This window comes from Aulostomus chinensis, chromosome 1 (assembly GCF_037954235.1).
Source record: "Aulostomus chinensis isolate RoL2024-O1b breed Wild chromosome 1, RoL_Achi_v1.0, whole genome shotgun sequence".
In the NCBI taxonomy this organism is placed as follows: Eukaryota; Metazoa; Chordata; class Actinopteri; order Syngnathiformes; family Aulostomidae; genus Aulostomus; species Aulostomus chinensis.
In genome coordinates, this window is record NC_141320.1 from 12492754 (window position 1) to 12516797 (window position 24044).

A 24044-nucleotide genomic window follows, 5' to 3' on the forward strand; every position below is an offset into this window, starting at 1 on the left:
ACTCAATTGTATCCACTGTCAATCCTGATTCTGGAGAAATTTCTTTGTGTGTTTTGATGGACTCAAGCCAAGCAGAAATTTCCCACAATGCAATAGGGCGGCGTTTTGTCAGTGTTGAGCAGGCGTCAGTCTGACAATGATGTCATATTATTGTGTCATCACTTGACCAGACCCAAAAGTAGGCTCAGGCATCAGTTTCTTCTCAATGCTAATGTCTGCTAGCTTAGTCTGCTACTTTGATGGCTCTGCCTGCTCAAAGGTCCAGACTCCTGGATGTGGTGGTTCCTACCTGAACGTAGATTCTGTCAGCTCATGTTGTTAAATCAACTCACCAGGAACACCAGTAGATTTCAATGGACTGACAATGAGTCTCATTGAATGGGTGTCTCGTCCAACGAGAAACAATCAGTCTCAGGTTGAAGCTCATCAATGAAGTCTTGTGGATCAGTGGCTTGCATGAATGAATGAGTTGGAAGACTTCTTGGAAATTAAAGAGGATTTAATACAATTAAGAAAACCCTTAAGACAGAGTGATAATTCCAGCAGAGTAATTAAGGCCCATATTGAGTAGCAGGTATTACGTTCTCAGCTGGATTCTCCCATCGATGTACGACGCCTCTCCAACGAACTGGTGGGAGGACGGCCTCCAAAGCCTCCACCTCATCGACCGTGGCTCCCGCTGAGATTCGCTCGATGAAGAAGGGAAGCGCGTTGATGGGCTACCCTCTGGTCTCAGGCTGCTGGCTGCCTGGACTAAGCTGCTCTTCTCCGACACAAAGGTGGCTTCTCTCTCTTCAAGGCTCACAGGAGGTCAAGAGTGTAGCGACCGTGAGCCGAGATCGATGATGAATTACAAAAATAGAAAATCCCCCCAAAAAATTAGTGGAATAGAAAAGAAAAGGGGAGGAGCCGGACCAGCTGCTCTAGGAGCTCACACACAAAGGGCAGAAACAAGAAGCACTGAAGAGAGCGCCAGCAGTGGATGGTGCCACCACTGTTACAGTAAACTGGTCCGCCTCAGAGCAGTGACCTTTGACCTGTGAGTGGTTGTTGGCCAATCAGGACACTTTGCTGTCTTCAGTCCTTCTCAGATATCAACAAATGAAGCTGGTTGAACAGACAGCAATCATCATCACTCAGAGACATCACCTGGAGAGGAAGACTGCTCCGAGTTCTGACAATGACAGTGAAGAGGCAAGGAGAGCTGGACAACCACAGACAGTGAAACATTCGGAACATCATGTTGATACACGTGTGTGTGTGTGTGTGTGTGTGTGTGTGTGTGTGTGTGTGTGTGTGTGTGTGTGTGTCAGACTCGGAATCAGAATCTTTTATTTTCGTTGTACGGGGGGGGGGGGGGTACAGTGACAATAGTTAGAGCGCTCTTCCAGAGCCACCGTGCACCACAGAATGCAGATACAAAGAAAAGATAAAAGCAAGATAAAAGACACTGTTAGAACAGAAAGATCCATCAACCCACCAACCAGAGGTGTGTCTGGTACAGATGTGGAATTATTGGCTCACACAATGTTGAGGACACTGGAAGAAGACAAACAAAAAAGGCTGGTGTGATCCAAACCTTCATCAAAAATGGTCCTGGAGAACTGTTCAATGTGTCAGGACTTCTGTCCATTGTCTTCTGCTTATCCTGTTCAGGGTCATGAGGGGGTGGAGCCTATCCCAGCAGCTTTTGGGCGACAGGCCGTGTTCACCCTGGACAGGTCACCAGTCCATCACAGGGCCAACACATCCACAGACAAACATTCCAAGCCAGACTCAGGAGGATCTCTCCACCCTACAGACTGTAAAGGAACCATCAAAGATGGCAGTTGGAGTTCTGTGGATCTGTGCTGGATTCCTCGTCCTCACGGACCAGAAGTCTGTCTGAAATACTGCACTGATTGATGATCTTTTCATGAATCTGGAAAAGCTTCTAAAATTAAGAGGAAAACAATCCTATCTTCTTCATGTCTCAAGCCAAATCAAACCAAGAGTTCTTTTATCATATTTTTTTGACTGGTTGGTTGTTGAAAGAGAGCAGGACAGGACAGACAGCAGAAGACAAATATAGAGAAGGAAAGACAAAAGAAAGAGAGAAAGGAGGGAGAGAATGACAAAAAGATGGGAACAAGATGAGGGTGAAAGACAAGCAGAGAGAAAGACAGAGGGACAGGGGGATGAAAGACAGACACGCAACCAACAACAGCAGCAGCAATAATAGTAAACTAGCTGCCAATGATAACGTCTCCTGGTCGCTGAAGCAATCAACTTCATAATAGGAGGATTGAAGAGCCAGGAAATAAAATATTAGCACAATACTGATGTGAATGTTCGTGCAATACTGAGAACACTGATATGTAGACGACTAGTAGGGGCGGCACGGTGGTGCAAGAAGACAAACAAAAAAGGCTGGTGTGATTCAGACATCCATCAAAAATGGTCCTGGAGAACTGTTCAATGTGTCAGGACTTCAGAAGCTCCAATCCTCTCTAAGGTCCAGTGAGAATGGAAGAGATTATAAATGAGAGAAGCAGGGCCCTCACTCAGAACTGAACCAGCTCAGTTGGGAGAGCCTTCGACTGAAGATCTAAAGGTCCCTGGTCCGATCCCAGGTTTCAGCAGAGGAGCAGCATTGACTTTACTTTCCAGTGGAGGAACTGCAGACATGAAGGAAACTAACATCTTGTCCTGTGCATTCTTGTGACATTCAGGACATTTTTGGAGCCTCTTGTTGGATTTTGCCACAGAGAATCAGAGCCAATCAAAAGCATGGTGGACTTCAACATGGAGGACTGAACAAGTCAAGAAAGCATCAGTTTGACCTTCACAGGTGTTTCTGTTCCTGTCTCAATGCTGTAGAAAGAGCCTGAGGAGCTCAGATGGTAGAGCATCAGACTTTTAATGTGAGGGTCCAGGGTTCAAGTCCCTGTTCAGGTGCTGTGGAGGTTCCAGTGTTTGACAACATGGTACTGGATGAAGTTCAGTGTTGAACAAACTGTCATCATCAAAAGTAGAAGTGTTCTTGTCTCGCCACTGTGAGACTGTTGCTAGGAAACTGACCAATAATAATTTCATGTGGCATGCAATTAACAAAACACCTACATTGATGGTCAAGGGGGTTGGAGCCTATCCCAGCATCTACGGGCCAGAGGCGGGGTTCACCCTGGACAGGTCACCAGTCCATCACAGGGCCAACATACAGAGACAAACAACCATTCATACCTATGATCAATTTAGAGTGTCCAATCAGCCTCGTCCCAAATTACACGTCTTTGGACGGTGGGAAGGAACCGGAGTACCCGGAAAGAACCCACGCATTCATGGGGAGAACATGCAGGCTCCACACAGAAAGATTCCCCACCCGAGCCTGGACTCAAACCCAGAACCTTCTTGCTGTGAGGCCACAGTGCTGACCACTGCACCATCATGCTGCCATGCTCTCTTCTACTTTCCTCAATTGTCTTTCTTTCATGTCCTCCTGAGATCAAAGACAGAATTCTAGCTACTGTCAAAGCCCTGATGACATCATCATTCATATCTGACCATTACAGCTCACTACATTAGCGACTGGATCTTCGCATGCCATGTTCTTCAAACCAGAGCCGTGGAAACCAGCCACACAGCGAGAAAACTCAGCAGCAAATATTGTCCGCGCTGCGGAGATGACGGGCTTGTTGCACATTGGTTGCTTTGCACACCTTCTTAATTTAAGTCCCTACAGCTGCACGCTTGCTCGGCAGAGTCAGACACATCGCTGGATTTTTTCATCGTAGCTCTACGGCGAGCCGCATCCTCAGTGAGAAGCAAAGGGTGCTGGAGCTTCCTGAGCACAAGATGGTGATTGACGTGGTGACACGTTGGAATAGCTCACTGGAGATCCTGGACCGTTTCCTCCAGCAGCAACCAGCCATCTCAGCAGCTCTGCTGTCACCTGAAGTACGCAGAAACGAGAAAGATGTCTGCACGTTGACAGAAGTGGACGTAAGAGTAGCAGAGGAAATAGTCTCTGAGAATCCAGCTTGAAGCCACGCCCTCCTTGTTCTTGAAAAACCCAAACAGCGACCATCAGTCTCACTCCAATCCTGTACTTGGTTCAGTGTTGCTGTTCCATTTTGCAGCAGTAGGGGTCGCTGTGATACCAGGTTCAGTTCAAGATTCCCAACTCCAGCTCATGTTGGGGACCTCAGTGGCAGGGCTTATACAAAAAGAGTCAACACGTTCATTTGTATAACAGAAAATTTCAGTGATGTGGTGGCATTTTCTTTTTCTGTGCTGTCTGATTTTCTAAATATCAGGTTTAGATCCTCAAATTAACACTGGGACACCAAAAGAGAACACAGTAATTCTCCAGTGATCTGGTGTTGTTGTGTTCTTCTCAGCTTCATCATGAAGACCTGCTGGCACTGGGCGCTGGTGGAAGTTTGCAGCTCTCACTGGAAAGTCCTGAGGCTCCTGCCACTCTGAAGCAGGCAGTTGCTCCCAGCCAGCCCACACTTTCACTCTCTGGTGTAGGAGTGAAGAACAAAATCAGAATCAAGAACCATCACTCTTTCATTGGGGCTCCTTTCTCCTTGTTCTGATCCAGAAATTCAACAGCTTCTATCATTGATTTGACAGGAAATGTTGATGACACACTGGGATTTTTGTTCTCCTGCTGTCACTGTCAAGTGCAGCTTAACATGAGAGGTAGCAGGATCATTCATGTGTTCATGTTTCCAGCAGACAAGGAGGAAACCTGGGAGGACTTCAGTGACTCTGATCACTGGTTCTCACTTCATCTTCTCAGTATAAAGTTCAAAGCGAGCTGGCCAGGAGTTGAACCTACAATCTTCTGATCCGAAGTCAGACGCGTTATCCATTGCGCCACCAGCCCTACAGAGGGGAGGGGCTTATTACATACAAACTCCTCATCATTTCCACCTCCAGGAGTGAAGCCTCCCGTGACCCAAGAGGCTCCAACTGGCACTCATTTCTCCACCACCTCGCTAACCTGAGCTGGAGCATCTGAGAACCAAACAGTGACCCCCTTCATTCCAGAGCCCCCACCACTTTAACCACAGCCGGCCGGCCTCCTCCACACTGCTACTAAAATTGAAGACTGAAGCGTCTCATCCAGAGATCTGTCACAGGCATCTGCTGTGGAGGGTCAATCTGTCCGTCCACATTCAGATCATTGATGCAGCAACTCTGCTAGGATCAAACTACTCAGGATGAAACAGACCAATGTTGACATCAAGTAGCAACTCAGCAGCTGATCAACAGAGTCCTGAGCACCAGTAGAGCCTGGTCCTGGTCCCTGGGGGGCTCCAACCACCAGCCTCTCTGTTAACAGCCGAGCGCCACAGAGACTCACATTCACACTCACATTCATACCTACAGTCAATTTAGAGTATCAATCAGCCTCGTCCCAAATTACATGTCTTTGGACGGTGGGAAGAAGCCGGAGTACCAGAGAGAACCCACACATGGACGGGGAGGCAAGGCAATTTTATTTGTAGAGCCCGTTTTCATCACCAGTTTCCACCATTTCCGCGCCGGATGTTTTGCTTCGGACAGGTAACGCGGCTTGTCTGCTCACCTGCTGCTCTTGGCTCACGTAGCACTGAGCTAATGATTGTGTATTGTGCTGCAGAGCAGCCGATTTGGTAATGAGAGTCCTGCCAAGTGACATCACTGACATGAATGGATGACTTCAGTCACGTGAATGGATGACTTCAGTCACGTGACTGGATGACTTCAGTCACATGACTGGATGACAGTGGAGATGCCAATGTAGAGGTTGGGGAAATAGTCTCTGAGAATCCAACTTGAACCCACAGCCTCCTTGTTTTTCAAAAACCCAAACAGCGACCATCAGTCTCCCTCCAATCCTGTACTTGGGTAAACAACAAAAACAGAGTAAAAGTCTCTGGCAACATATTTGTTTCCTGTAGGGTTTCTTCATGTATGTGTGGTGTACCTGCTCTCCCAGAGGACTGCCATCTTTGTTCTGTGGGCTGACATGTTTTAGTGTCAGCACAGGTCATAGCGCTGAGACTGAACTCTCATTCTCCCACAAGTATTATTTCCACCTCACACTCCTGCAGATATTCAAGTGAACAGGGAACACAAATTTATGCTCAACTTCTCCTGTGTATTCATCCACAGTCACTAAACAACAACCAAACCAAACAAAAGAGGTTTGCTAGCATGGCGATCAGCTGTAGTTCACCATCTTATCCAGGTCACATGACTCAGGAGTAGCGTGGCCGTCTGGCAACCAAAGGGTGGCTGGTTTGATCCTCACTTTCTCCAGTGACCATGTCAAAGTGTCCTTGAGTAAGATACTGAACCCCTAAATACTTCTGATGAGTAGGTTGGCTCCTTGCATGGCAGCCTTCAGCATCAGTGTGTGAGTGTGTGAATGAGAGGACATTGTTCAGCTCCTTGAGTGCTGCTGAGGTAGAAAGGCTCTGTACAAACTGAGTCCTTTTACCATTTCTTTCCTGCTTTTAGCAGCACTGTTGTCACTTCCTGTGACCGTGGAGGGAAGGGGTCCCCCTTCAGAATAAGTTTGATATCATGATGTGACTTCCTCTTCAACATGCCTTTAGCAGACCAACTCAGAGAGCAGCACAGTGAGGTAGTGTGGCTGAGTGGTCTAAGGCGCTGGATTTAAGCTCCAGTCTCTGAGGAGGCGTGGGTTCAAATCCCACCATTGCCATCATGTCCCAGGTCACTGGAGAGGTGTGGCAGGTCTGTCACAGTCTTTCCTTTCACTTCCACTGGTATTTTCAAACCTGTGACCAAAAGAAGAAGGCAAGGCAAGGCAAGGCAATTTTATTTGGATAGCCCGTTTTCACAAACAGTTAGTCTCAAAGGGCTTCACATGGCATCATAACAACATCCTCTGCCCTTAGACCCTCACATCGACTGAGGAAAAACTCCATAGAAAACCCTTTTAACAGGGAAAAATCTGAGAAACCTCAGGGTGAGCAACAGAGGAGGGATCCCTCACCCAGGACGGACAGACATGCAGTAGATGTTGTTACAGACAAGAAAACAGTTTACAATACAAAATGTGGGAAACACGGAAATGTTAATAACAGCTGAAGAAGGAAGCTTCTGGAAGGGGAGGCAGGGAGAGCAAGCCAGCTTGATGGGGGACTGGATGGTAGACTGGTTCAAGGAAGGGGAGCACAGGCCGGTGTGACAGTAGGGAATAAGAGGGGGGGGGGGCGATGCAGGCGGCGGTTGGGGCTCTGGTGGATCTGTGGAAACACAGAGAGACTGCGAGACACCAAGGCCAAACTACAAAGTGCAACAAGTAATGGTAATGACAGTTCCAAAAATGTGCAGGGAGGAGAGGAGGAGAGAGGGGGAAAGGAGAGGAGAGGAGAGGAGAGGAGGGGAGAGGAGGGAAGGGCTCCATGTAACCTGATGTGTCCCCCAGCAGTCTAAGCCTGTAGCAGCATAGCTATCAATGGTTCAGAGCTACCTGAACCAGTCCTAACTGAAGGCTCTGTCATAGAGGAAGGTCTTAAGCCTGGACTTAAACGTAGTTAAAGTGTCTGCCTCTCTGACCCATGGAGAGAGCTGGTTCCACAGTAGAGGAGCCCGGTAACTAAAGGCTCTACCTCCCAGTCTGTTTTTATTGATACTGGGAATCACTAAAAGACCTGCATTCTGGGAGTGGAGTGCTCTGGTGGGACAGTAGGGACTAATGAGCTCTTTCAAATAGGATGGAGCTTTATCATTGAGAGCCTTATAAGTTAGCTGAAGGACTTTGAAGTCGATTCTAGATCCTACAGGAAGCCAGTGGAGAGAAGCTAAAGTGGGAGAGATGTGTTCTCTCTTCTTAACTCCCGTCAAAACCCTCGCTGCAGCGTTCTGGACCAGCTGGAGACTCTTTAGAGAGTATTTAGGACATCCTGACAGGAGAGAGTTGCAGTAGTCCAGCCGAGAAGTGATAAATGCATGCACCAGTTTCTCAGCATCACTCTGGGAAAGGATCTTCCTAATCTTAGCGATACTTCGCAGATGGAAGAAGGCGGTCCTAGTCACATGCTTTATGTGGGAGCTGAAGGAAAGGTCCTGGTCAAAAATGACTCCAAGGTTCCTTGCAGTTGTACTCGGAGTTAGGGTGATGCCATCTAGAGTAGAGATCCGATTCAAGAGTGTGTCCCTGTGGTGTTTAGGTCCAAAAATGATTACCTCAGTTTTATCTGAATTGAGCATTAAGAAGTTAGAAGACATCCAGGATTTAATGTCTTTCAGGCAGTCTTGCAGATGAGTAAGCTGGCTTGTGTCGTCTGGCTCCATCGACAAGTAAAGTTGTGTGTCATCTGCATAACAGTGGAAGTTGATCGAGTGCTTCCGGATTATGTCACCTAATGGGAGCATGTAAAGAGTGAAGAGAATCGGTCCTAAAACGGAACCCTGTGGTCCACCATATGTAACTCTGCTATACTCCGAATGGTCATTATTAACATTAACAAACTGAAACCTGTCAGATAAGTAGGACTTAAACCATTTTAGGGCAGTTCCTTTAATCCCAATGTCATGGTCTAGTCTCTGTAGCAGGATGCTGTGGTCGATGGTGTCAAATGCAGCACTGATGTCCAAAAGGACAAGCACAGAGACAAGACCTCTGGCTGAAGCTATAAGAAGATCATTAGAGACTCTGACCAGTGCTGTTTCAGTGCTATGGTGTTTCCTGAATCCAGACTGGAAGGCTTCAAAGAGCTCGTTGCTGTGCAAATGTTCATGTAGCTGCTCCAGGGCAACCTTCTCAAGGATCTTGGAGATGTAGGGGAGGTTGGATATTGGCCTATAGTTGGCTAACACATCTGGGTCAAGAGAAGGTTTTTTAAGTAAAGGGTTGATGACAGCCACCTTAAAGGCCTGTGGCACATAACCTGTGACTAAGGAAAGATTAATTTGATTTAATATAGAAGTGTTGACTAGAGGGAAGGCATCCTTAAGGAGGCTTGTTGGGATGGGATCCAGCAGACAAGTGGCTGACTTGGAGGAACCGACTGCAGAAGTTAATTTTGACAGGTCGATGGGGGAGAAGCTGTCCAAGTATGCACCAAGTCTGGGAGGTGCTTCTATGGGGACTGTAGTCTGTCCTCCATTACTGGCAATCTTCGTTCTAATATTCACAATCTTTTCAGTAAAGAAAGAAAGGAAGTCGTTACTGCTGAGAGTTGGGGGGGTGCATGGCTCAACAGCACTATGGTTCTTGGTGAGCCTGCCCACGGTGCTGAAGAGGAACCTGGGGTTGTTCTTATTCTTGTCTATTAAGGACGAGTAGTAAGTGCTTCTGGCATTACAGAGTTCTTTTTTATATCTTAATAAACTCTCCTTCCAGGCTTGGTGGACTTCCTCGTGCTGGCTGGAATGTGTCTTCCTATCCAGTTGTCTGGTCTTCTGTTTTAAGGCACGCAGCTCTGGGCTGTACCAGGGAACTATTCTTTTCTGGTTGATAACCTTCTTCTTCAGGGGAGCTACGGCATCAAGTGTCCCAAGGAGTGCTGCTGCAGTGCTGTCCACAAGATAGTCTACCTGCGAGGGGGTGAAATCAGCATAACTGCCCAATATATTATTACAAGATGTGGCAGCAAGCTCTGCTGGAATAAGCTCCTTAAATCTAGAAACAGCAGTGTCAGATAGACATCTACTGAAGTGGGACTTTTTCCCAGGTAGGATATAATTTGTTAAAGTAAATTCAAATGTAATTAAGGAGTGATCAGACAAGACAGGGTTCTGAGGAAGAACTATGATGCGGTCAGCTTCTATTCCATAAGTGAGTACTAAATCAAGGATGTGATTAGAAGTGTGAGTGGGTTTCTTTACCCTCTGACAGAAGCCAACAGAATCAAGAAGCGACTTAAACGCAGTGGCCAGAGAATCATCATTGACGTCCACATGGATGTTAAAGTCACCCACTATAATGACTTTGTCTGAGTTCAATGCCAAGTTAGACAGAAAGTCAGGGAATTCTTCTAAGAACTCAGAACAAGGTGCAGGAGGACGGTACACCACAGCAAGTAAGAGTGGTTTCTCTGCTTTCCAGTCTGGGTGGGAAAAGCTGACAATAAGGCTCTCAAATGAGTTAAATGAACTGTTAGGTCGAGGGTTAAGCACCAAATTTGACTGATAGATTGCAGCTACTCCTCCTCCTCTGCCAGTGGTGCGAGGTACATGGTAGTTAATGTAACCAGGAGGGGAAGATTCATTTAAACTAACACACTCATCTTGCTGCTCCCAGGTTTCAGTGAGTGCTAATACACCAATCTGATAATTAGTAATTAAATCGTTCACTAGGAGAGACTTGGATGCAAGAGATCGAATATTAAGCAAACCACATTTAATAGTTTTACTGGGTTGGTTTGCTGGAGCAGTGGTTTTAATTTTAACTAAGTTGCTATAAGTTACTCCTCCAGATTTGGGTGCAGGCTTATAAAGCCTCAGGGCAGACACAGTTTCTATAGGCTGGGTGGGTGACAACACGAAGGAACCAGCAGAGGGGCGTGTTAAACTGCAGCTCTGCCTGCTGGTCTGAACTCTGGGTGCTTGTCAGGGATTAGTATGGCTAATAAATTGGCCTATGTTCCTAGATAAGAGAGATGCACCATCCAAAGTAGGATGGACGCCATCTCTCCAAATCAGACCAGGCTTTCCCCAGAAGGAGCTCCAATTGTCTATGTAAGCCACGTTGTTATCTAAGCACCACCTAGACATCCAGCGATGGAATGAACGCATGCGGCTAAACATGTCGTCACTCGCTAAATTGGGCAGCGGGCCAGAGAAAATTACGGAGTCCGACATTGTTTTTGCGTAGTTGCACACCGAAGCCATGTTAACTTTAGTTAATTCCGACTGGCGAAGCCGGGTGTCATTAGCGCCGACATGTATTACAATCTTACTGTATTTAACCGTATGTTTTGCCAGCAGCTTTAGATTTGCCTCAACGTCGCCAGCTCTGGCCCCTGGGATGCACTTTATGCTCGCTGGTGTCTCTACCTTCACGTTGCGAAGAACAGAACTGCCAATAACTAATGTCGGCTTCACAGCGGGGCTGCGAGCAACAGAGCCGACATGAAGAGTTTCACTCTCAGCTGGGTGTGTCGCTGAGTGGGGAAAAGCGGTTGGAAACATGAAGGGGTTGGTGGGCAAACACGGGCTTACTGCGTCTAGGTTTCCCTCGTGATGTCACCCAGCGGGACTGGCTAGTTCCCGGCTGCTCGGGAGCTGCGGGGGAGCTGCTAGCGGTGGCTAGGCTAGGTGGCTCCGCACCCGCTAAGGTGGACTGAGCAGCTCCTGAAGGTAAAGGACTAGCGCTAGCTTCCATGGTGCGGAGCCGAGTCTCTAACTCACTAAGCCTCGCCTCCAGGACTACAAACAAACTACACTTATTACACTACCATGAGCACTAAAGGAGGCAGAGGAGTAACTAAACATTGGCACATGGAGCAGGAGAGGGAGGGAGAGGTGGGGGGAGAGAGAGCGGCCATAGCTAGTGTGCTAAGGTGAGCTAGTGGACCTGTGGCAAATAGAACAAATAGAACGAGGAATTTCAGAGCAAAGTCCTGCTAAAGACTGAAGTGACAGAAACCTCTGTATTTCACCAAAACGTTGTATACAGTGGTGCTTAAAGCGATTAAGTTAGCAGTGCACCTGAGGGAGGATTGAGAGAGTCGAACAACACAGCGACAGTATTACAGGCAGGAAATGACGTAACACGCTCACCGGTATCGGGTCAGCAGGCAGGCCTAGACTAGGAAGCGCTCTCAGTCATTCTAGGATACTACAGAAACTAAAACTCCACACCAAATGTACTTTGACTTGTAGGATAATGAGCTTGAATGTGTTGAAACAGCAGATCAATGAATCCACTACCACACAACAAGATGATGACCCCCTACCACAAGATGGCGTCACAGATCCTGACGCTCTGTGCAGGAAACACCGAGCAAAACATTACAACAAAGCTCCTGTTGTTCCCTCCAGGAAAAACTGTGGCTCTGATGAGAAGAAGGATCCCAGCCTCCTCTGAGGATCCATGGCCGCACCATTGGGTAGAAGGACGATGGGGTCGGCACCAGGAGGAACCCTGGTGTCTCTGATGCAGGAAAGATGGAGCAGTGAAGAGGCCACATTGTTGCGTCCTAAAGAGGATATTTGGTGGAGCCTGAGACAGCAAACATCACGCCCCCTTCATCAGAAGAACCACAGCACCAGAAGAAAGAATCCTGGCAGTGACGACAGGGAGGATCAGGGTGACCTCCTCACCTCCACCTTTGAACCTTCAAATGAACTTTAAAAAGCTTTAGAGTGGAGAAGGTTTTTAAAACATTTTATTGTTTTTTTCCTTTCATTTTCATTTGTGCAATTGTCTGATTTATTAGAAATAAACACTGTCTGCTGGGTTTACATGGACTGTGATTCTCTTTTTGCATGCAAGTTGAAAGTTCTGCCAATAAAAACCACAAGTATTTGAAGACCAAAGGAAGAACCCCCAAAGTCAGGACCCTGAGATCAAAGTGAACGCTCTGATCTCAGAGGTCTGGGATATTTCCCATCCCATGGCCCTTCAGATAAGAGCCTTGTGTCACTGTCTCAAAGTTTTAAACCGTATTTGTTTGTTAAATTAAAACCAGACGACCACTGTGGTCCTTTTTACACGGTAAGTAAAGCACAGATGCCCTGGTGGACCTGTTGGCACCCTGGACTTTGAATCCAGTGACCTGAGTCCAAGTCTCCGTTCCAGCAGGTTTCCTGCAGCCTTCAGCAGAGCTGCCATGTTTCTCTGTAGAGAACTAAGTGATGCTCTCAGCAGGTTGAGGGCACCACCAACAAGTGAGGGATGAACCTCTGACTTCCTTCTTGTCAAACAGGAAACTCCTAATACCTCATTTGAGTAAAGTACCTCATATTCCTGACATCCAAGTAGTAGTGAAGTGGAGGAAGAAGGGAGGAGATCTCCAACAGGATCCTTCTTTCCTCTGTCCTCCTTGATCTCATGGATCACCACAGTCAAGGGGAGACCCAAGCTCCTGGATGGATCTGGCACTCAGGAACTGCTGAGTTTTCCAGTGGACTTTGTTCCATCCATGGTTCAGGAGCAGGACTCCTCCTGGTCAACCTGGTATCTTTCCACCCAACTGTGGGTTCTTGGAGAATTTTTCATGTCGTGTCAAGAAATCAGGCTGGTGGGTTTTTCAATGAGAGAAATTCTGGTAACTTAATTAAGTGGCATGTTTGTTGAAGCAGTAATTAACTGATAAATTAAGGAAGGCCTGGCCAGTCTTTGCTCCCAGGTCATACGATGGAGTTAGAAAGTCCTGAATCAATCTGGAGTTCCATGATTTCCTTGTGGTTCATGATCCTTTTGCCAATGTAGTCTGGAACAAGAGCAAGATGAACCTCCAAATAGCAACAGTTTGTATTGCAGGTGATGTCAAGTGGTATTTAGAGGAACCTCCTCCTTGTGTTTGGTTACATGGTGGAATGGTGAGAACTCTGGATCAGTGATCTGAGTTCAAGTCTTGGTGGGACCTTCCTGTCTGGAATGTGTCCCATGTAACAAACTGATCATGAGATGCAATGTGGTTCTAATGTTCTGGTTCATTTCTTCCTGCCATGAACTCAGACAGTGTGTTTAATGTTAACAATTTAAAAAATTCTACTTTGTCAGTGAATTAATTCATTTCATATTACAGTCTCCAACTTTCAGTGTCTGTCAGGATGGCCGAGCGGTCTAAGGCGCTGTGTTCAGGTTGCAGTCTCTCCTGGAGGCGTGGGTTCAAATCCCACTTCTGACAAAGGACATGTTCTCCACATTCCTATGCATCCACAATGGTACATTCCAAACCCAGTTGAAGCTGCTCTCCACTGATGGGAGTGAGTGGTTGAACTGGCAGCAGAGGAGGCAAAGGAGCTTCCCTGTGACGGTCCAACATCGCCTGGTTTCCTCCAACATGGAGCAGCCACCAAACTCTAACTTCAATGTTGGATCAAAGTCTACTGAAGGAATGTGTTTGGTTCAAAAACCCATTTGTGTTCATCCTTCAATTCACATTTTGTCCATTAACTTCATCATCAGAGTCTCCATCTCATCACATGACTAAAGTCTGGGTTCTGTGTTGGTGGTAAACATCCTTCCACTCACCCAGGCTCCTCACTGGTCTGCACACAGAAATGCATATTTTACTGGTTTAACCAGTTCCTCAAGTAGTTTAGGAAAAAAGACACTTTGTTAGCTCCTGTGAAGGTCCCACTTTGGGTCGTAACACTTTTTTCCTGACTGCTTGACGTCTCAGTCAGAACAGCTGAGATGAGAACTGAATGTCTGGATTTCTTCCTGACATCATCAGGGTCTGAGGAGCTCATTAAAAAAAGGATTCAGTCAGATGGGAGTTAGAACTTGGAGACCAAAGGAAGAACCTCCAAATTCAGGACCCTGAGATCAAAGTGAACGCTCTGATCTCAGAGGTCTGGGATATTTCACATCCTGATGGCCCTCCAAAATAAGAGCCCTGTGTTACTGTCTAAAAATCGTCATTTGTTTGTGAAAAAATCAGGGTAGGTTTGTCAGACTTTGTCAGACCTTTCCCCAAATCATCATTTGTTTGTGGAAATTAGATCCAGAAAACCACTGCAGTCCCTCATACATGATTAGTGCCATAGTTTGTCTCACACGTTTCATCTTTGATGGTTCCATGGTGGAATGGTGAGCACTCTGGACTCTGAATCCAGTGATCCCAGTTCAAACCTCAGTGGGGCCTCCAGCAGGTCTCTGACAGGTGTTGATAGAGGAGTTGTGGCTGCTGACTACAGTGGAAGACACCTTCAACAATGATGTGTAGAAGCTCTCAGCTCCTTCAGTCACATGACTGGGCCATCCTGTCATGTCAGTGATGTCACTTGGCAGGACTGCCATTGCATTCTTAATTCTGTAACATCTGAGATTAAAATCTATGGAATTACAACCAACAAGCAGTCAAACACCTGATCAGATGCTCCTTCATCAGGCTGAGAAGAATCAATCTAAACTGGGATGAAGAAAATTAACTGAGAGGAGAAACCTCCTGATTGGATGACATGGACCCACCTGATCCATGTCAGCCTTGTTGGAGCAGAAAGAGGTGGATCAGAGGAATCAGTGGATCAAGACTCAGGTGGCAGATGAAGAATCTCTTTATTCACAATGGAGTCAGAGAAATCTTCCAACGTGAGAGAACGTGACAGACCATTTTATACTGAAGACAGGCTGTGTGTGTGTGCGTGTGTGCGTGTGTGTGTGTGTGACTGAATAATAACCAGACTAACTTTTGTCATTGACCAAGTCTGGTTGACTCACTAAATTCATAACTCAAGTGATTATTTAATTAATAAACAGAAAATGTGTCTAAAGTCATGATCAAATTAATGTAAAATCTGAGCAACGAGGGTTTGAAAATGTTCCAATGAGCCAAACCAATGTTGACAGTTAAAAGAAGCCAATGTGGCAGGATTCTTTCTGTCTCAGCAGTAAAGACCAATCCCACAGCTCACGTGAAGCATCAGGTCCTCTGTGAGAGGTGGGAATCCAACCAGGGACCTTTAGATCCACACCAGTCTTCCCTGACCTCATAGAAACTGGAACCTTCAACAAATAAATTCAAATTCAACTCAGCAGCAACTCTAGAACAGTCGCTAACTTGCTAATTCCTGTTAGCTCCAGATCAGACAATGCAGGCTCACCTTCACGCTTGGTTGTACGACCGTCACCAGTTGAAGCTTCTCTGGTTCAACAAACTCTGGGGACTCAAGACACAAGTCAGCACCGGTGCAGGTCCAGATCCAGATGTTAGCTGAGGGGGACAATGGCTTAAGGGAGCTCCAGGGAGCTGGTTTGAACTGGTCCCTCATCTCTGTGAGTAGAAACCATCTGAGGTGGAGGGGGAAGGTCTGCTTTGACCTCCTGATCTCCCAGTAAAGCCAGTATAGATGTTGAGCTTGGAGGAGTTGATGGCCTCCTTCATGTTCTTGTTGGAGATGTTTGCTAAACTCAGCACCACCACAGATCAGAGGAAAGTCCACTTGTCAGCTGGACACTGGAGTTTCTAGTGACCTGCAGGATCTTAGTTGTGGTGGCAGCAGGCCTGTTCCAAGAGCTTTGCTCACATTCCTGATCAGGCTTCATCATGGTTCTGGACCACTGAGTGATAGAAGCTGATCCTGGGGTTGGACTGTCTTTAGGGGGCTGAGGTGTCTGGTGGTCTTGGTGGACCCTCTGCATCTCAAGCTGAGACCACAGAGTCCTGTGTTCTTGAGTCATTGTCTATAGTCTCTGTTGTTGGAGAGCTCAGTGTGGTCCCTGATGGTCTAGTGGCTAGGATTTGACGCTCTCACCGCCGCGGCCCGGGTTCGATTCCCGGTCAGGGAATGAGTTATTTAGAGGTTGAGGGAGAGGTGATAAGGTGGTCCACATGATGGTGGAGGTGATGAACTGTGAATCCATCATGACTCCACTCTCACCCCCATTGTAGTGTCCTTGGTTCACTCTGCCATGGCCCCATGTTGAAGGGTGACTGTCTCATTCAGGTTCAACCCTTTGTTAGACTCTATTAAGTCACTGACTCCTGCAAGGACAAACTGTAATCCTCCTTCGTAGCTTTGGCTCCTTGCAGCACAGAAAGTCCATTCACTGATGTAGGAACTGGAAAACTTAGAGCTCCGTTCCTTCCTCCATTGAGCAGAACAAACAGAGAACAGAGAGCAGTTCCTCCTACAGTTCTCAGAAAGTCTGAGGGCACCAAAGAAAGGAGAGAAACGCAATCAATGTTGAATTATTTTACATTTCTTATATTTGATCAAAGATAGAACTTAATAAGCTGCCATCGACCTTGATGACCAACTCCTTCACTGTGTAGTTCAGAGTCCCTGGTTTGATATGTGTCATGACTTCAGAAGCTCCAATCCTCTCTAAGGTCCAGTGAGAGTGGAAGAGATTATAAATGACAGAAGCAGGGGCCTCACTCAGAACTGAACCAGCTCAGTTGGGAGAGCGTTAGACTGAAGATCTAAAGGTCCCTGGTCCGATCCCAGGTTTCAGCAGAGGAGCAGCATTGACTTTACTTTCCAGTGGAGGAACTGCAGACATGAAGGAAACTAACATCTTGTCCTGTGCATTCTTGTGACATTCAGGACATTTTTGGAGCCTCTTGATGGATTTTGCCACAGAGAATCAGAGCCAATCAAAAGCATGGTGGACTTTAACATGGAGGACTGAACAAGTCAAGAAAGCATCAGTTTGACCTTCACAGGTGTTTCTGTTCCTGTCTCAATGCTGTAGAAAGAGCCTGAGGAGCTCAGAGGGTAGAGCATCAGACTTTTAATGTGAGGGTCCAGGGTTCAAGTCCCTGTTCAGGTGCTGTGGAGGTTCCAGTGTTTGACAACATGGTACTGGATGAAGTTTAGTGTTGAACAAACTGTCAACATTAAAAGTAGAAGTGTTCTTGTCTTGCCACTGTGAGACTGTTGCTAGGAAAGTGACCACTAATAATTTCATGTGGCATGCAATTAACAAAAGACCACAAATAACACTGGTCAAGTCATTTTATTTGTATTGAACCAAATCACAACAAAGTTCTCTCATGACTCTTTACTAGTAGAGCAGGTCCAGAACCAAACTCCTTCAATGAACCTCCACCCAACAATTCTCCACCAGCAGCACATCCTGCAACAGTGGTGATGAAAACCCTCCTTTTAACAGACAGGAACATCGAGCAGATCCAGGATCAGTGGGGACGGCCTTCTGCTTTGACCTGTTGGAGGGAAAGAGAGCAGGAGAGCGGGGCAGAGACAAAGACAGATAATGGAGGAAGACAGATATGCAGAAGGAAAGAGTGGGACAGAGATAAAGAGAGAGAGAAGTGAAGAGACTGATGGACAGACGGTGAGCAGGTGGAGCTACGGGTGGCAGCTTGAGCCTCTTCAGGTCTGCAGCCTCCTCCAGCAGCACCCACATCTGGGATGAGGGGAGCCTGTAGGCTCTGGAGAAGGAGACGAGTTAGTAATACATATGAGTATGATTTATGTAAGACACATATAGGAGGACAGAGAGAAGCCCAGTGCACCATGGGAGATCCCCCAGCAGCCTAAGCCAATAGCAGCATATCTAAGGGCCAGCCTAAGCAGCCCAACTATAAGCCTGATCAAAAAGGAAGGTCTTTCGTCTGCTCTTATAGGTCAAGAGGGTCCAGGGCATCCTGGACTGAAACTGTGAGACGGTTCCACAGGAGGGGAGCCTGATAGCTGAAGGCTCTGGCTCCCAGTCTACTGTTAGAACTCTAGGAACCACCAGTAACCCCGCATCCTGGGAGTGAAGGGTTCTAGCTGGATAATAGGGGACTAGGAGCTCTGTCAGGGATGAAGGAGCCTGACTGTTGAGGACTTTGATGGTAGAAGGAGAATTTTGAATTCTCTTCTAAATTTGACAGGGAGCCATGCAGAGAGGCCAGTACAGGAGAGACATGGTCTCTTCTACTAGTTCTAGTCAGGCAGCAGCGTTCTGGACCAGCTGGAGAGTTTTTAGGGACCTCCTGGTGCAGCCTGATAGGAGTGAATTGCAGTAATCCAGCCTGGAAGTGACAAAGGCATGGACTAGTTTTCCTGCATCTTTTTGAGACAGGATGTCTGATCTCAGCAATGTTTCACAAATGAAAGAAAGCAGTCCTAGAAATTTGCTGAATGTGGGCATGAAAGGACAGATCCTGATCAAAGAGAACTCCTAGGTTCCTTAGGGTGGTGCTGGGGGCCAAGGTGATACCTTCCAGGGTACCTGTCTCATTAGATAAACTTGTAAAGTGTCATGAGATAACTTCTGTTGGGATTTGGCACAAAATAAATAAAATTGACTTAACTTGACTTTGAAGTTAGAATTAAATTTAAAGTAGAAAACTCTCCCCTCTTCAATCCTGTCACTCAGTGTTGTAAACTGTTTCAAACAAATTCTACTGTTCAACAGTTCAAGTGTTTCTAATGAAGCTGAATGTGCTCTCTTCTACTTTCCTCAATTGGGTTTCTTTCATGTCCTCCTGAGATCAAAGACAGAATTCTAGCTACTGTCAAAGCCCTGATGACATCATCAGGAATTCTGACTTTGATCTGGAGACTCTTGCTTTAATCTGAATTTGATCCGGCTAATGTTTTAGTTTAGGTTGCATGATACCGACCACCTCATTTCTCCTGATGGACTGGTGACCTGTCTAGGGTGAACCCTGCCTCTTGAACAATGTCACCTGGGATCGCCCCCCCCCCCCCCGTGACCCTTAAAGGATAAGAACAGAAAGTGGATGGATGACTTCTCCAGGAACGTCCTGCTCACATTGGTCTGTCTTCATTTAGACTCCTCCCACTGCCACAATGACCAGCCTTTATACTCTTGGTGACTGGGGCCCTGGTTGCTGCAGGCCTCAACACCAGCCTGTGGTTGATCGAAGCGAAGTAAAATCTGGTCAACTGGACGTAAGTTATCTTGAAGACGTTTCACCTCTCATCCGAGAGGCTTCTTCAGTTCTCGTGAGGAGTGTGGAAACTCCAGCTTATAAACCTATGTGGGAGTGGTCAGTGCTATTGTGGTGGAAACGACCCTCCCGAGACTCACCTGGCCTCCCCAAACGACAGTCGTTGTGCGGTGTCAGGGAGTTTCAGGGGTGGTCGTTAGGGAGTTTCACCGACCACTCAGATGCTAATGGGCTGTGCTGGCATCAGCCGTTCCACATGGGTCTTTCAGCTGAGCTCTTTGGGGAAGTTTTGAAAGGACTTGGTTGTAAATAGGTGAAAGGCAATGTCGCAGTCCACCTCCTCTGTTCAAAGATGGTTTCTCTATCCTGACGTGGATGGCTTCTTTAACTCCTCTTTCAAACCATCTGTCCTCTCTGTCGAGGATTTGGACACGATCGTCCTGGAAGGAGTGGCTTTCCTCAAGCTGGAGTTTCCACACTCCTCACTAGAACTGAAGAAGCCTCTCGGATGAGAGGTGAAACGTCTTCAAGATAAACTTACGTCCAGTTGACCAGATTTTACTTCGCTTCGATCTACGATGACCTGGATGAATGAGAACCTACACAGACATCTTGCCGAACACTATGGGAAGGACATCCTTAGTGTGGTGCGGGAATGCGAAAGGACTGCAAGGAAAATCGCAGACTACAGGAACCATCTACGTTTCAACCTCCGATGCCGCCAACACAACCTCATTCCCACTAGCCTACTACTAGGATCCACCGTGAGGGGCCACAGGGCCAGCAAGATTTTGGAACGGGCCCAAAATCAGCTTCTCAACGAGAGAGTGAGACAGGTCCATTTCACCATCGAGGGACTAAAGAGCAAGCTAGATCACCTTAATCAAGAGTTAACGCCTTTTTTGCCACCCGCCATCTTGGACAAGGTCACCTCCTTCGTTGGGACAGCCCAACTATCTCAACATCAGAAGAGCAAGGAGAGGCAAAAAAGGAAATTCGCTCGCCTCCAGTCTCGCCTCGACCGGGAACGAGAAGCAGAAGGCCCAACCCCAGCGGACTCACAGGACAGGTGGATAAGGAACTTATCCAACAGGGAGCTCACCAGTCCTGAGAAACGCGTCCTTGCCAAAGGAATGAACTTTGCTGTCACCCCGAAACATCTCCCGACTGTGGACCTCATCACTGCCACAGAATCCGCCATCAAGAAGAACAACCTCTCCACCACAGAAGCAGATGAACTATGACTCAAGGTCACAGCGGCCCTCTCCGAAGCGAAGGTCCCCTCTGCCAACCTCTCGGTCCAGGAAAGGAAGGCCTTGAATGCACTGAGCAAAGATGAGAACATCACCATCCTTCCGGCTGATAAAGGAAGATGCACGGTGGTCCTTGACACAACTGACTACCAGGACAAGATCAGTTCTCTTCTCAGTGACATTCACACATATGAGACCTTAAAACGCGACCCCACCAGCAGCTATAAGAAGAAAGTGGTGGAACACCTACAGAAGCTGCAAAAGGGGGAAATCATCAACTGTTTGGAGTATCACCGCCTGTACCCCGGAGACGCAGTTCCACGGATTTACGGCCTCCCCAAAATCCACAAGGAAGGTGCCCCGCTCCGACCCATTGTCAGCAGCATAAACTCTGTGACGTACAACATCGCCAAACACGTCGCCACCATCTTAGCCCCCTTGGTAGGGAAAACCCCCCACCACATCCAGAATTCCATGGACTTCGTGAACAAGGTTAGAGAACTCAAGCTGGACCCGGATGAGACCATGGTGTCCTACGATGTGACCTCCTTGTTCACCTGCGTCCCTACCGTGGAGGCTGTGGAAACAGTGAAGAAACGCCTACAGCTGGACAACACCCTCAGCAACAGGACCAACCACAATCCGGACCAAATCTGCCAACTTCTAGACCTTTGCCTGAACACAACCTACTTCCAGTACAGAGGGAAGTTTTTCTGGCAAAAACACGGCTGTGCCATGGGTTCTCCCGTATCTCCTATCGTGGCCAACCTATACATGGAAGAGGTGGAACAGAGGGCCCTGACTTCCTTCAGTGGACCCTCCCCCACCCACTGGTTCCGATACGTTGATGACACCTGGGTGAAGGTCAAGATTCAGCAGGTACAACCGTTTACAGCACACATCAACTCGGTAGACGTCAACATCAAGTTCACCAGAGAGGATGTGAAAGACAACCATCTGCCCTTTTTGGACTGCGACGTCTACATTCAAGAGGACAGGAGCCTGAGGGTGGATGTGTACAGGAAACCCACCCACACTGACCAATACTTGCTTTTTGACTCTCACCATCCTCTGGAGCACAAGTTAGGTGTCATCAGGACGCTGCAACACCGAGCGGAGACCATCCCCACCAGCGTCCAAGGCCGGAAAAAAGAACAGCAGCATCTGAAAAGAGCACTTAAAACTTGTGGCTTCCCAGACTGGACCTTTGTAAAATCCTCTTCCAGGTCCAGAAAGGAGGAGAGCTCCAGGAGGAGGGAAGATGAAGAAGGCAGGAGAAAAAACATAGTGATCCCCTATGTGGCAGGGGTTTCTGAGAAATTAAGGAGAATCTATAATAAGCACCGCATCCCTGTGTCTTTTAAACCAGACAACACTCTGAGACAAAGACTGGTTCACCCCAAAGATCCCACCCCTCACAGCCAGAAAAGCAATCTGGTATACGCTGTCAGATGCAGTGAGGCCTGCACGGATCTCTACATAGGGGAAACCAAACAGCCCCTCAACAAGCGTATGGCCCAACATAGAAGAGCCAACTCTGGAGGACAGGACTCAGCGGTTTTCCTCCACCTCAAGGAGGAAAGCCACTCCTTCCAGGACGATCGTGTCCAAATCCTCGACAGAGAGGACAGATGGTTTGAAAGAGGAGTTAAAGAAGCCATCCACGTCAGGATAGAGAAACCATCTTTGAACAGAGGAGGTGGACTGCGACATTTCCTTTCACCTATTTACAACCAAGTCCTTTCAAAACTTCCCCAAAGAGCTCAGCTGAAAGACCCATGTGGAACGGCTGATGCCAGCACAGCCCATTAGCATCTGAGTGGTCGGTGAAACTCCCTAACGACCACCCCTGAAACTCCCTGACACCGCACAACGACTGTCGTTTGGGGAGGCCAGGTGAGTCTCGGGAGGGTCGTTTCCACCACAATAGCACTGACCACTCCCACATAGGTTCATAAGCTGGAGTTTCCACACTCCTCACTAGAACTGAAGAAGCCTCTCGGATGAGAGGTGAAACGTCTTCAAGATATACTTACGTCCAGTTGACCAGATTTTACTTCGCTTCGATCTACGATGACCTGGATGAATGAGAACCTACACAGACAGCCTGTGGTTGTGAGCAGGGCAGAACAGAACTGACAGTATCTCCCATGCAGGACCTGGGTCAGCGCCTGGTGCCAGCTGGGGCACCGCTTTAACCTGGACCCCTAGAAGATCTTCTCCAGGAACTGGCCTTTTTCAATCGAAACAGTGTGAAACGTCGAGTAAAGAAATAGAATTATTTAATTCACAATGAGGCCTCTTTCATAAAACAAAATGAACAACTGACCACCTCACCATGACTTCACCCTGATAACCAGGAGGTAACCTGGTAGTCAGAGCAGCGGTGCTCAGGTCTGTGGACTCAGAAGAGGGTTCTTCTTCTGGTCACAGGTTTGAAGATACCAGTGGAAGAGAAAGGAAAGGCTGTGAGAGACCTGCCACACCTCTCCAGTGACTTGGGACATGATGGCAGTGGTGGGATTTGAACCCACGCCTCCTCAGAGACTGGAGCCTTAATCCAGCGCCTTAGACCGCTCGGCCACACAACCTCACTGTGCTGTTCTCTGAGTTGGTCTGCTAAAGGCATGTTGAAGAGGAAGTAACATAATGATATAAAACTTATTCTGAAGGGGGACCCCTTTCCTCCACGGTCACAGGAAGTGACAACAGCGCCGCTAGAAGCAGGAAAGAAATGGTAAAAGGACTCAGTTTGTACAGAGCCTTTCTACCTCAGCAGCACTCAAGGAGCTGAACAATGTCCTCTCATTCACACACACTCACACACTGATGCTGAAGGCTGCCATGCAAGGAGCCAACCTACTCATCAGAAGTATTTAGGGGTTCAGTATCTTACTCAAGGACACTTTGACATGGTCACCAGGGGTAGTGAGGATGGAACTGGACCCTGGTATCTGCAGCGACTCCATCAACTCCTAATCTAGCAGCTCTGCTGGGTCCAACTATTTTACAGAACATTTGACAGACCTGTGGAGCAGTGAGGACACACATGAGTTGATCACATGATCCACTGAAGCGCCATATAACCCTGCCACTGAGGTCACCAACATGAGCTGGAGTTGGGACTCTTGAACTGAACCTGGTATCACAGCGACACCTACTGCTGCAAAATGGAACAGCAACATTGAACCAAGTACAGGATTGGAGGGAGACTGATGGTCGCTGTTTGGGTTTTTGAAGGACAAGGAGGGCGTGGGTTCAAGCTGGATTCTCAGAGACGATTTCCCCAACCTCT

At 47.5% G+C, this 24044-nt stretch overlaps 2 non-coding genes across 2 annotated transcripts; one reads left to right on the plus strand and one right to left on the minus strand.

The window, feature by feature from the left end:
* Positions 1–4800: 4800 nt before the first annotated feature.
* On the minus strand, positions 4801–4873 carry trnar-ucg (transfer RNA arginine (anticodon UCG)). The gene has a single exon. It is a non-coding gene; the product is annotated as a tRNA-Arg (tRNA).
* A 1748-nt stretch (positions 4874–6621) lies between these two features.
* Positions 6622–6703, plus strand: trnal-uaa (transfer RNA leucine (anticodon UAA)). Its single transcript has one exon. It is a non-coding gene; the product is annotated as a tRNA-Leu (tRNA).
* The last annotated feature ends 17341 nt before the right edge of the window (positions 6704–24044 follow it).